This window comes from Scyliorhinus canicula, chromosome 6 (assembly GCF_902713615.1).
Source record: "Scyliorhinus canicula chromosome 6, sScyCan1.1, whole genome shotgun sequence".
Lineage (NCBI taxonomy): Eukaryota > Metazoa > Chordata > Chondrichthyes > Carcharhiniformes > Scyliorhinidae > Scyliorhinus > Scyliorhinus canicula.
Window position 1 is genome coordinate 73,802,731 of NC_052151.1, and position 13,432 is coordinate 73,816,162.

A 13,432-nucleotide genomic window follows, 5' to 3' on the forward strand; every position below is an offset into this window, starting at 1 on the left:
TCTGGCATTGGGTCTTGGCCTGAAAGACCTGTTGTGCTCTTGCCCAGCATTTGGGCGACGTAGTCCGTCGGGTCTCTGCCCTCAATGCCTTCCGGCAGGCCCACGATCCGAATATTTTCTCGTCGAGGCCAGTTCTCTTGGTCCTCGACTTTCCCCTTTAAGTTCCCCTGGGTCGCCTCCAACCTTTTCACTACTGCCTCCAGGGTGACGATTCTGTCGCTCTGGTCTGTCGAAGCCTTTTCCAGGTCGAGGATCGTCCTCTGCCGAGTCTCTACTTTCTTCCTCAGCCCATCGATTGCCTTTTGCATGGTAGCCATCGCCTCTGCCACAGCACCTTGACCACCACCTGGATTTCTGTCTTGACCGCCTGTTTTATGGTGGTCAGCTCCTTCATAAGGAAGTTCTTCCATCCGTCTCCAGGAGGTTGGGCGGATGGCTGATGCTCGGGTCGTTGGCCGCCCTCTGTCCTGGGCCCTGTCATGATATCGTGGTTGTGTTATAATTCACCGACTGACCGCTAGGTGTCTCATTGGTATATAAGTGAATGTTAGAGTCAGGTGACCTCAGACTGACCAGGGAGGTGGGAGAGAGGTTACTTGTGCATGGTTATACTATAAAACATCTATTGTTTGGATATATTTGACCCACAGTTAATGTTAATGTTATAACCTGCCTGCTTACCATTGGCTGGGGACTAATGACAGTCCCACAATCCTGTGGGAGTATGAGCTTCCCCAATGAGGGGGGCGGAGAAATCATTAGCAGTCTCCCTGCATAAATAGAGCTGGCCAGTTTGGAACCAGAGAGAGAGAGAGGAGTGAGAAGAAAGGGAAGTTGCTGCTGCTGTTGTATATAGATATATGTTATTGTAAATAAATGTTATTTCTTCGTATCCTGAAAACTCGTGCTGGATTCTTCGTGGCCCTCACAAAAGTTAATAAATCGTTTATAGCTTTAGCTAAAGGTGTTCTTGGATTATAAATCAGGCCACCCGACAGGAACATAACAACCCCTTTGCCTGGTGGGTCCACCGTCCGTCCGCCTGCCCTCATGGCTCATTCCGTCGCTTCTGCTGTCTCTTCGGCTCCTCGAGCTCCCGTTTACTGGCATGCTTTCTTGGTTACTCTCTTCTTGCTGTTGAAGTAGTTTTGTCGTTGAATTTGGGCAAAATTTGACTAAAAGCACCTTTTTAGTTCTAGTTTGGAGGAGAGCCACTTCATGTGCGTCCGCCCAGCACGTTACCGTCACCAGTTGTCCAACATTCCACTAATTACAACCTGCCAATTTGAAGATGTCCCTTTTAGCTTTATTCTCTGCTTTCCATCCATTAACCAATCCTCTATTCATGCTAATATACTACCATTATCCCCTGAGACTTTGGGCGTGATTGTGTGGCCTTGTTTTGCTCGAGTGAGAGTTCCCGTACCAGCCTCCCCGGACAGGCGCCGGAATGTGGTGACTAGGGGCTTTTCACAGTAACTTCATTGAAGCCTACTCGTGACAATAAGCGATTTTCATTTCATTCATTTCATTTCAATGAAGTTGGTAAATAGCGGGAGAGGCCAAAAATGAGAAATGTAATGGGCGCCAAACCGTTTGCGATGCAACCGACCTGCTCCCGAAGGCAAAATCGGGATCCCGCCAGAGAGTGGTGAAAAACCAATTATCACCATTTTAGCGCTATTTCCATACAATTAACGGGAGCCACTCTATATCCAAAGGCCTCCCGTGATCCAGCGGCCTCCCCAGCAAATGGTTGTGCTGGCACTGATTAGTGATTCTTTTGCAAACCATGAGCCAGACGGATAGGCTACTGTGGGGAGCTGAGGAAGTGATCAGCCATCTTCACTCACAGGCAGTGGGCCCATGGGGCACTGGGCATGCTGCCACTGTGCTTGGGGAGGGTGGGAGGGGGGGGGGCAACCCGAGAGTGTAGCCCCAGTTGTGGGTGGGCCGCCATGGGGGGCTGAGGTTGGGTGCGCTGATGAGGGGGGTCAACCGCTCGCGGGTCCTCCATGCCAACCCCTGTACCGTGTGTTCCCCCTCTGGGGGCAAACCTAGTCCCTGCCTGTTTGCCCAATGATCACCCATAACTCCCACTGACCACGGAGGCCTCTGGTCATACGGTTGAAGGCTATTGCTAATGGGAATTGACAATCGTGGTTAAGTGACCACTTCACTCATACCAAGTGGATTCCCGATGGTTGGCGGACCTTGTAGCATGTGGGGCTCATTGCCTAGCATCCCAATCACAACTTGATGCATGGGCTCTGTGCTTCATCACAGTGGGAGGCAGCACCACAGATGCAGCGGCCAACCTTGGATCACCCAGAGGCTGGGTCCCAGCCCAGGACAGATGTCTGCGGCCGGGGGTGCATGGGTAGCGCGTGTTGGGTGGGGGGAGCGGGGGCAGGGTGGATATTTGGGGTGATCAGTATGGTATTTGTGGTTGGCCCGCATCACAGAACAAAGCCCGTGGTGTCATACTGGTTGTTGTGAGGGTATTTTAATGTTCCTCATACAAGTGTACATCACTGCCCCATTGTCCTGATGGTGCTACCCCACTATCCCACCCCTTCCCACCCCCCCCAAATGACCCCTTCCTCCCAACCAACACAATGAACTCCTTACCCCCACCTACTTCTGCCCACCAACCACAGCAACCCTTCCTTGCTCTTCCACTACGTCTAGGTGTTTTCCCAGGATACACATCAGACTGGAGGCAGCCAGTTGCTTACTGCGTCCCAAGGCATTCGATGCCCCTGGTGGGCGTCCTCTGGGACCATGGGCCCCTGCCCATTTGACGGCAGCACACGCACAGCCATGCCACCCTGGCTTTGAGGTGCGGCTGCATCGGATGGATAAACACGGGGGGGGGGGGGGGGGGCTGGTGGCCACTGTCACCAGTCTATAGGATAGAAACGTAGAAATATAGAAAATAGGTGCAAGATTGGACCATTTGGCCCTTCGAGCCTGCACCACCATTCATTATTATCATGGCTGATCATGCAAATCCAGTTTCCAACTCCCACTTTCTCTCCATTCCCCTTGATCCCTTTAGTCACAAGGGCCATGTCCAGCTCCATCCTGAATATATCCAACGAACTGGCCCCAACAGCTTTCTGTGGTAGAGGATTCCACAAGATCACAACCCTGAGAGAAGTTCTTCCTCATCTCATTCCTGTATGGCTTACCCCTTATTTTTAGGCTGTGACCCCTAGTTCTGGACGTACCCAAAATCGGGAATATTCTTCCGCATCTAGCCTGCCCAGTCCCATCAGGATTCCATATATTTCTATGAGATCCTCTCTCATTCTTCTGAACTGCAGTGAGTCAAGCCCAGTCGATCCAGTCTTTCTTCATAGGTCAGTCCTGCCATCCCGGGAATTAGTCTGGTGAAACTTCGCTGGACACCCTCAATAATAAGAATGTCCTTCCTCAAACACGGAGACCAAAACTGCACACAATACTCAAGGTGTGTCCTCACCAAGCACCAGGATCCAGTAAACCTGCTGGATTGAGCCCCACCTGCCCCCGCGTATTCTGGCTCTGCCAGCCCTGCTGGCTCCCCATTGTCTGCACCCTAGTGTCAATGTCCTTGGTGATGCTCCTCAGTGATTGGGCCAGCGCTACGGCAATGTCCACCTGCGACTGGGACAAGCTCTGCAGCATCTCGGCTCTTCACATCTGAGAGCGGGACATGTCTCTCCGTGCTTCATCAAGGTCAGCATGATACTGGGTTACAATTCCCAGCGAGTCAGACATTCTGCCGAGGCCCTCAGCCATGGCTGTCTCCGAAGTCTTGGACACCTTCGCTAATGCAGCTGACGTCGTGCACCAGGCTCTCCAATGCAGTTGCCAACCTCGGTGCCACGCAGTGCCAATTCTATCTCCTGTGCCCGTAGTCTCTGTGGTAGTATGACTAGAGTTACTACGGTACCTGGGAGTGTGAGCTACCATTGGTGGAGAAGGCTCGCTGCTCATTGGCCCAAGTGTTTGCATTTCATTGGTTGGAACATAAGGTAGCTCCACCCAGGGAGGTGGGGTATAAGAACCCGTGTTTCCCAGCAGCCGGCCTTCTTTCTGTACTCGAGCTGCTGGGGAAACATCTTGTTGATTAAAGCCTTCAATTCGGACTACATCCTCGTTTCAGTAGTTATTGATCGCGCATCAGTCTCTGCACCCTTCCAATCGGCTATGGACATGCTGGGGTGTTGCTGAGATCGCCCTCTGAATGTCCCGGATGCTCCCTAACATCTCCGTCAGCTGCAGTACAGCATGTTATACAGGCTCAGTATCTGGCAGGGACCCAGCAGGGATCTGCAATCAGGTGCTCACCAGATTGTGCCCCAGAAGCCTGTCCACTAACATTTCTCACTGAGGTGCGTGTCCCTGCGCTGGTAGAGGGTGGGGATAACAGCATTGATTGTGGCATCCTCTGAGCTCCCCGCTGAGGTGGTCCAATGAGAGGCAGGGGAAGGATGCACTGGGCCGTCGGCTGCAGGGCCTATGGGAGAATGAACATGTGGTCAGTGGGAGGAATGGGTAAATGTGTATGGCAATAACAACTCACGTTTGACAGGTCCTCTGGGATATGGACGGTGAAACCTCACCTCTGCGACATGCGGCAACCTCCGCATTGGTGACCGCTCTGTCCTCGGTCACCCCCCGTTATCTCCAGGGGCTGTTCCTCAAAGGTCATGAGGATTCTTATGCCTGGCACCTCTCCGCCAGTCTGGGCCCTCCTTTGGCAATTGTGGGACAGCTTCTCCTGCGGAAACTGAGAAGGCATCGTTAGCAGCATGTGCGGTTCACATTGGTGCAGGGGTGCTGTGAAGGAAGGCTGGTGGGGGATAAAGGTGGGGGGAAGGGTGGGTTGGGGTGCAAATGGAGGGTATTGGGTGGTCACGTGGGGGTGGGAAGGTGTCAACTGACACTTGCAGCCTGGTTTATTGTTCATTGACATTCTTGCGACTTTGAAGGCCAGTCCTCCTGGTCACGCTTCCCAAGCCGACGGCTACTGCCACCTCATCCCAGGCAGCACTGGCTGCCCTGTCGCTCACCCTCAGGGACCCTCGGGGGAACAGGAGATCCCTCCTGGGCTCGACTGCACCTGGGAGCCTCCCCAGGTCCTTGTCTCCAAACCTTGGGGCCGGTCATCTCGGCGCCATGGCTGCAAGCTGAGTGGGTTGGCAGCACAAGTGCTGTTTGAGTGCTTCTTGACCTTGTTAGCGGGTGGGGGGGGGGGGCGAGAGTGTGGTCACGGCGAACTGGGGCCTCGTTAAGTGGACCAATTAATGTTGTTTGCGATGCCCCCTCGCCAGGCCAAGCGCCGGGAAGCTCACGGCAGTTCCCGCTCGCTGCCACACTTAGAAACGCGCCCCTTTTCTTGTTTAATAGTCTTTTATATGGCATTTTCTCACCTGTTTTCTGGAAATCCAAACATACCGGGCGGAATTCTCCGCTCCCGGGAAAAATCGGGAGAGCAGTCGTGAACTCGGCCGAGTTTCACGACGGCCTCAGAGGCCGCCCCTCGCCCCCTATTCTCCCGTCCCGGCGGGGCTAGGAGCGGCGCTCCGTAACTCTCGGCCGCGGGGGCGTCGCGCCAAGAATGACACGGCCGGCGCACCTAATGACGTCAGCCGCGCATGCGCAGGTTGGCCGGCTCCAACCCGCGCATGCGCGGCTGATGTCATGTCGCAGACGGCACGAACCCGCGCGGTGGCCGTCTTTCCCCTCAGCCGCCCCGTAAGACGTGGCGGCTTGATCTTGTGGGGCGGTGGAGGGGAAATAGTGCGTCCGATTTGGATACCGGCACAGTCGTGATGCTCTTGCTTAGATCGGCCGCCTAGAAGCCCCAAATGGGCATCTGGCGCCTGTTTCACGACGGCAGCGACCAGGTGTGTTTGCCGCCGTCGTGAACGGCAGGCCGCTCGGCCCATCCGGATTGGAGAATCGCCGCTCACCGTTGATTCTTCCGAGCCGGGGGCGGGGGAATCGCGGGGGCGCCAGGGGGGGCGTAAAAAATGTCGGGGGGCCCTCCCGCGATTCTCCAGGCCGCATGGGGAGCGGAGAATTCTGCCCACCATCTCTACTGGTTCCCCGATTTGTTCTCTTTTAGTTATATCTTCATTGTACTCTAATGAAATTTATCAGGCATTAGTGCCTTCACCTTCATAAAACCATGTTGATTCTGCCTAATTATACTATGAGTTTCTAAGTACCTTGTTAACAGAATTTTTATAACACATTTTCGAATTTTCCTGACAACTGGGATCAGGCTAGACGAACCAATATTTCCCTGCTTTCTCTCTCGTTACTTCCTGAAAAGGAGTGTTACATTTGTTATCTTCCAAAGTACTCTGACAGTTCTAGAGTATGGAGAATTTTGGACAATCGCAATCAGTGAATCAGTATTTTTGCATCCACCTCTTTTAGAACCGAAGGATGGAGGAAATAAAATCCATTTGTCGACTTTCAATTCCATTAATTTCTCTTGTACTTTTTCTCCACTGATATTAATCATTTAAATTCCATCATCGGCTCCAGTTTACCTCCTCTTTAAGAGGTGTAGGCCTGCTTTAATTATTACTTTAAACCATGGCAGTCTATCACGATTTTGTATCCCTCACTGAACTGTGCAGCCAGTCAACATGCGGTTAGCATTAGCTGTGCACTCCAATTATTTAGGTAATTAATCCAGGTAATTATTTAGCAGCACAAAGCACGTGTGTTTTATGAGCCCTGTGCCCATATAAATAATTCTTATTCTCACAAGTAGGCTTGCATTAACACTGCAATGAAGTTACTGTGAAAAGCCCCTAGTCGCCACACTCCAGCACCTGTTCGGATACACAGAAGGACAATTCTCAGCTGGTACGGGAATTGAACCCGCGCTGCTGGTCTTGCTCTGCATCACAAACCAGCTGTCTAACCCACTGAGCTAAACCAGCCCCCATTTGTGGGCTGTCCAATTAAAACCCCACTACTCAATGTTAAAAAACAGCCTTTAAAATTTGTGCGAGTCCCATTTTGACCAAAATCGGTACTAGCAGTGTAGTAAGTCTGCTCCTTGCAGGTGTACAAAATGTAGCAGGGGCGAGTGGTGGGGGGGGGGGGGGGGGGGGGGAGGTGGGAGGTGGGAGGGGCATTTTTGCAGGAGCTCCCTGCCCCGCTGTCCCCCGCCCAAGCAATGAATTTGACTTGGAGGGCGCTGGACATTCGATGTGCTGCCTACAGTTCTGGGGGATGGCATGGTAGCACAGTGGTTAGCACTATTGCTTCACAGAATCAGGGTCCCAGAGTCGATTCCCGGCTTGGGTCACTGTCTGTGCAGTGTCTGCACATTCTCCCCTTGTCTGCGTGGGTTTCCTCCGGGTACTCTGTCCCAAAAGACATGCTGTCAGGTGAATTGGACATTCTGAATTCTCCCTCTGTGTATCCGAACAGGTACCGGACTGTGGCGACTGGGAGATTTTCACAGTAACTTCATTGCAGCATTAATGTAAGCCTACGTGTGACAATAAAGATACTTATTATTATTTTGTAAGGGAAAAAGAGAAGCATGTGTTATGGGCGCGATTCACCGCTCCCCAGGCCGGGTGGGAGAATCGCGGGAAGGCCTCTCAGGCACCCCCCCGCGATTCTCCCAACACCCCCCCCCCCCCCCCCCCCCCCCAAAATTTTTTCACGGTGACCCACGATTCTCCGGCCCGGATAGGCCTAGCGGCCTGCCATTCCCGACCTATTCACGCCGGCGGCAACCACATCTGGTCGCTGCCGGCGTGAACATAGCGCGAAAGGTAAGTTTGGGGCCTGTGGGGAGCGGAGAGGGGATCGAGCACCAAGGCCGTGCTCGGGATGGGACTGGCCCGCGATCGGTGCCCACCGATCGTCGGGCCGGCATCTCTAAGAGACGCACTCTTTCCCCTCCGCCGCCCCGCAAGATCAAGCCGCCATGTCTTGCGGGGCAGCGGAGGAGAAGACGGAAACCTGCGCATGCGCGGCTGACGTCACTATGGCGCCGCCGGCCGCTTCATTATCGGCGCGCCGCCTTGACGCCAGCGTCAAGGCCTGGCGGCCGTGTTTCACGAAACGCTGCTCCTAGTCCCCCGGAAAGGGAGGGGGTGGGAGAATAGGGGGCGAGGATCGGCCTCCGACGCCGTCGTGAAACACTCCGGGTTTCACACCGGCATCGGCCGTTGCGGAGAATTCCACCCTATATTCTTAAATAAGAGGCAAAGACACAGCAGAACTGGCTCTTGCTCCAAGTTTCAGCCTGATCCAAATGAATTTCACACCATGGATGTTGGCATAAATCAATATCAAATTACTTAGAACAATGAATAGTTTCATTGTGATTGAGTCATAGAGGTCTACAACACAGATAAGGGGCGGGATTCTCCGACCCCCCCTGCCGGGTCAGAGAATCGCCGGGGGTCAGCGTGAATTCCACCCCCGCCGGCTGCCGAATTCTCCGGCCCTCCAAAAGTCGGCGAGGCGTGAGTCGCGCTGCCCGCCCCGGAGAATGGCGGGGACCGGCGCAACTCAATGGGCCCCGGGGCTGCCCGAAGTCTCCGGCCCGCGATGGTCCGAAGTCCCGCTGGTTTTTTGCCGGTCCCGCCGACGTGGATCAGACTAGTTTCCTTACCGGCGGGACCTGGCGGCGTGGGCGGGGGAGCACGGGGCGATCTGGCCCCAGGGGGTGCCCCCACGGTGGCCTGGCCCGTGATCGGGGCCCACCGATCGCTGGGCGGGCCTGTGCCATGGGGGCACTCTTTTACTATGCGTCGGCCGTGTCAGCCTCCGCGATGGCCGATGCATGGGTGAACCCCTGTCTGCGCGTGCGTGGGGATGACGTCAATAGTCGCTGATGCTCCCGCACATGCGCGGACTCTCGCCGACCGGTGGAGTCCCTTTGGCCCCGGCTGGAGTGGCGTCAAAGGCCTTCCACGCCGGCCGGCGGGGCACAAACCACTCCGGTGCCGGCCTAGCCCCTGAAGGAGCGGAGCGGTTCACGCCACTCCGTCCCGTCGGGAACCCTGCCCCGCCAGGTACGGGAGAATCCTGCCCAAGGTCCTTCACCCATTGTGCCCGTGCTGATAAATGACAACCACCTCACTGTTCTAATCCCATTTTCCAGCACTTGGCCCATAGCCTTGTATGCCTTGGCATCATAAGTGCACATCTAAATACTTCTTAAATGTTATGAGGGTCTCTGCCTCTACTACCCTTTCAGGCAGCGAGTTCCAAATTCCCAGCACCCTCTGGGTGAATAAGTTTTTCCTTACAGCCCCTCTGAACCTCCTGCCCCAACCTTAAACCTTAAAACCCCCTTGACATTGATCCCTTCACCGAGGGGAAATGTTTTTTTTCCTGTCTACTATATATGCCTCTCATAATTTTATACATCTCAATCATGCCCCCCCTCAATCTCCTCTGCTTCAAGGAAAACAGCCCCCGTCTAACCAATCTCTCTTCACAGCTAAAACTCTCCAGCCCAGGTAACATCCTGGTCAATCGCCTCTGTACCCCTTTCCAGTGCTATCACATCCCTCCTATAATGGGGATACCAGAACTGCGCACAATACTCTAGTTGTGGCCTAACCATCGTGTTATGCCCAAGCCTCGAGTAATAATAGATAATCCTGTTGAAAGTTAAAAGTAGCATGGTAGCATAGTGGTTAGCACAAATGCTTCACTGCTCCAGGGTAGCAGGTTCCATTCCCGGCTTGGGTCACTGTCTGTCTGTGTGGAGTCTGCACGTTCTCCCCATGTGTGCGCAGGTTTCCTCCAGGTGCTCCGGTTTCCTTCCGCAGTCCAAAGATGTGCAGGTTAGGTGGATTGGCCATGCTAAAATTGCCCTTAGTGTCCAAATTGCCCTTTGTGTTGGGTGGGGTTATGGGGATAGGGTGGAGGTGTGGTATTGGTGCAAGAGCCGGTGCAGACTCGATGGGCCGAATGGCCTCCTTCTGCACTGTAGATTCTATTAAATAGTTTGTGAACTTTGTATTTTTGCTTCTCTTCATGCTTTGCCACAGAGCTTCCTCTCTTCTCAAAATAACATTTGATTAATTGAGTGCGATTACAGGCAAATATTTACTTTTCATCACCTTTATGCAAATAAAGAATGCTCAGCATTTTTGTTAATGGTATTATTGTAATCAGTGTTAGTTCATTAGGTGTTTATGAAAGCTATTTTGTTTTCCATTCCACATTTCAAGGAAAATGTATGTAATCACTTGGGTCATTAACACAACTTTATCTGGAAATGTCTGTTAACATACTTCATAAAATGCATTCTCAGGCTGTCCCAAACTGTTTGGTAGAGAATTTCAAGGAGTGTTCAATTAAGTACCATGTATGTCCATATGAAAATAAACTACATGTCACAATTTGGGGCTAAAAATAGTCAAGGTTTGTTGTTCAATTTAACAGACCATGCACTCTCTCTCTCTCACATGTTTTCCTCCCAGTTGTTTTCTTTCAGTGGAACAATGTCTGCAAGACAGATGACCTGGAGCAGCAGCACACAATTGTATTCCCACTCAGTGCCTGCCTGTCTTAATTAAAGCATTTTTGTCTCAGAATCAACAAGTCATGGATCAAGTTCCGTTCCAAGATTAGAACTGATGCTTCACTACGGGATTGAGGGAATGCAGCATTGTCTGCGGTAACAAGATCCAATAGCATCACAATCTGAGACCCTGCTTGCTTGTTCAAGAGGGTGGGAAAGACCCCAGGGCACTATTTGAAATACAACAGATCGTATTTATACCCAGAAAATAGGTAATTTGCTTCAGTAGCTCCACCCTATGATTTATGCTCCAGGGGTGCTTCTTTCCACCCTTTTCATCTGACCTCATAACCGTACGCCTCTATTCCTTTCTCCCTCATGTGTAACTTCCCTTAAATGCATCTGTGCTATATTCACCTCACCACTCTCTGCGTAAAGAAGCTACTCCTGATTTTCCTACTGGATTTATTTTTGTCTAACTTACAATAATGGCTCCTAGTTCCGTCCTTACTGCAAGTGAAAACTTTCTGCTGATATCCTGTCCAAAGTTTATATATCAATTAACACCATAAACGTTGATCATTCATCTAATTGCTATTAATGGGACTTTCCTGTGTGCAACTTGGCTCTGTGCATTTGCCGACAAAATAACAATGACCGCTCTAAAAAGAATTAATTAATTGCCAAGTGCTTTGGCAGATTCGAAGGACATGGAAGGTATGTTGATCATAGAATCTACAGTGCAGAAGGAGGCCATTCGGCCCATCGAGTCTGCACCGGCTCTTGGAAAGAGCATCCCACCCAAGGTTAACAACTCCACCCTATCCCCATAACCCAGTAACCCCACCCAACACTAAGGGCAATTTTGGACACTAAGGGCAATTTAGCATGGCCAATCCACCTAACCTGCACATCTTTGGACTGTGGGAGGAAACTCAGAGCACCCGGAGGAAACCCACGCACACACGGGGAGGATGTGCAGACTCCGCACAGACAGTGACCCAAGCCGGAATCGAACCTGGGACCCTGGAGCTGTGAAGAAATTGTGCTATTCACAATGCTACCGTGCTGCCCATGTATAAGTTCTTTCTTTTCTGCCAGCTGATGGACTGCACCTTCATGTTGAATTGTAACTTTTCATCTTTGACTCCTGATTTCAGTCCAAACACTCTCCTTATTGCTTTAACATTGAAGTAACTCAGAAAGATAGACACAGAGAGGAGAGGAGCCAGGGATGCTGCCAGGAGAGACAGCTGCTGTTTAAATGTCACAACACCAGGGAGGAATGTGCTAGCAGGAATGGGAAAGAACAGAAATATAAGTGTATTTCTAACCATCAACTGATGAAAATGTGAGATCAGAAATTTTGCAACGTTGATTCTCATCTTTATGGGGTCATTCATTTATTTAGGTGGGATTTTTAGGTTGTTTTGCATGCAAGTATTGTAAAAGACAAAAGCCCAGATAGCTTGTTTTTAAATTTCAACCTATATCAGCTAATCTTAATATTGATTAATGTTCCTTTCTTTGTAATAAATATGAGAGGAGGCGGTGGCATTGTGGTAATGTAACTGGACTCGTAATCTAAAGACCCAGAGGACTCTGGGTTTCCAGGTTCAAATCCCACCACTGCAGGTGGAATTTAATAAAAATATGGAACTAAAAGTCTTGTGATGACCATGAAACCATTGTCGATTGTTGTAAAAACCATCTGGTTTACTAATGTCTTTTTAAAATCTGCCATCCTTACCTGGTCTGACCTACATGTGACTCCAGACCCACAGCAATGTGGCTGACTCTTAACTAGGGATGCACAATAGTCACACTGATTGTGTTTAGAATATTTAATTGAGGAGCCATATTATCATGAAAGGTTGTTGACTTGTTAACTTTCTCTGCAAATGCTGCCTGACTTGCTGAGTATTTTCAGCATTTTCAGTTTTTATTGGGAACACGCTATCTTATAACTGGTATTATGTACTGAAACAGGATTAATTAGTAAGTCTTATATTAACTGATCCTGTTAGGAAGGAATGAACATAATATGATATTATTTTGTATAGATTTTAACAGTGATTAGTCTGAAACTAACGTATTAAATTTAACAAAGTCAATTGTGTAGGTGTGAGGGTCCAGGTTGTTAAAATAAAATTGGAAATTAGATTGAAATGTGTAACAGTAAGTATGCACAAACAAACAGAAAGATGTGGGGGGGCGATTCTCCAATACTGGGCCCAAGAGTTTACGTCATCGTGTTTCACGATGGCGCGAACCGGGCCCGGTTACGCACTATTCTGGCTCACATAGGGGGCCAGCACGATGCTGGAGCGGTTCACACCGCTCCAGCCTCCTCTCGCGGCGCCAAATGGGTGCCGCACCAATCCACGCATGCGCAGTTGGGCCAGCTCAATCCTGCGCATGTGCGGGGGACTTTAGCACGCCGGCCCCGACTCAAGATGGAGTCGGTGTTCAGGGGCCGGCCGCGCTAGAAGGTAGGCCCAGGGGGTGAGAGGCCGGCCCACCGATCGGTAAGCCCCGATCGCGGGGACTCTGTCGTATCGGCACGGCTGCTCGGCCCATTTGGGCAGGAGAATCGGCGGCCCCGCGCCAAACGCGCCGGCGCAAATGACGCCGATTCTCCGCACCTCGGAGAATTGCGTGCTGGCGTCGGGGTGTTGTGACGTGATTGCGGCGATCCTCCGGCCTGGCGCGGGGCTCAGAGAATCGCCCCTGTGCTGTTGGGTGAATTAGACATTCTAAATTCTCCCTCTGTGTACCCGAACAGGTACCGGAATGTGGTGACTAGGGGCTTTTGACAGTAACTTCATTGCGGTGTTAATGTAAGCCGACTTGTGAGAATAAAGATTATTATTATTAAATCACCTGACCTGCTTGAGGAAGATCTGTTTGTTTTGA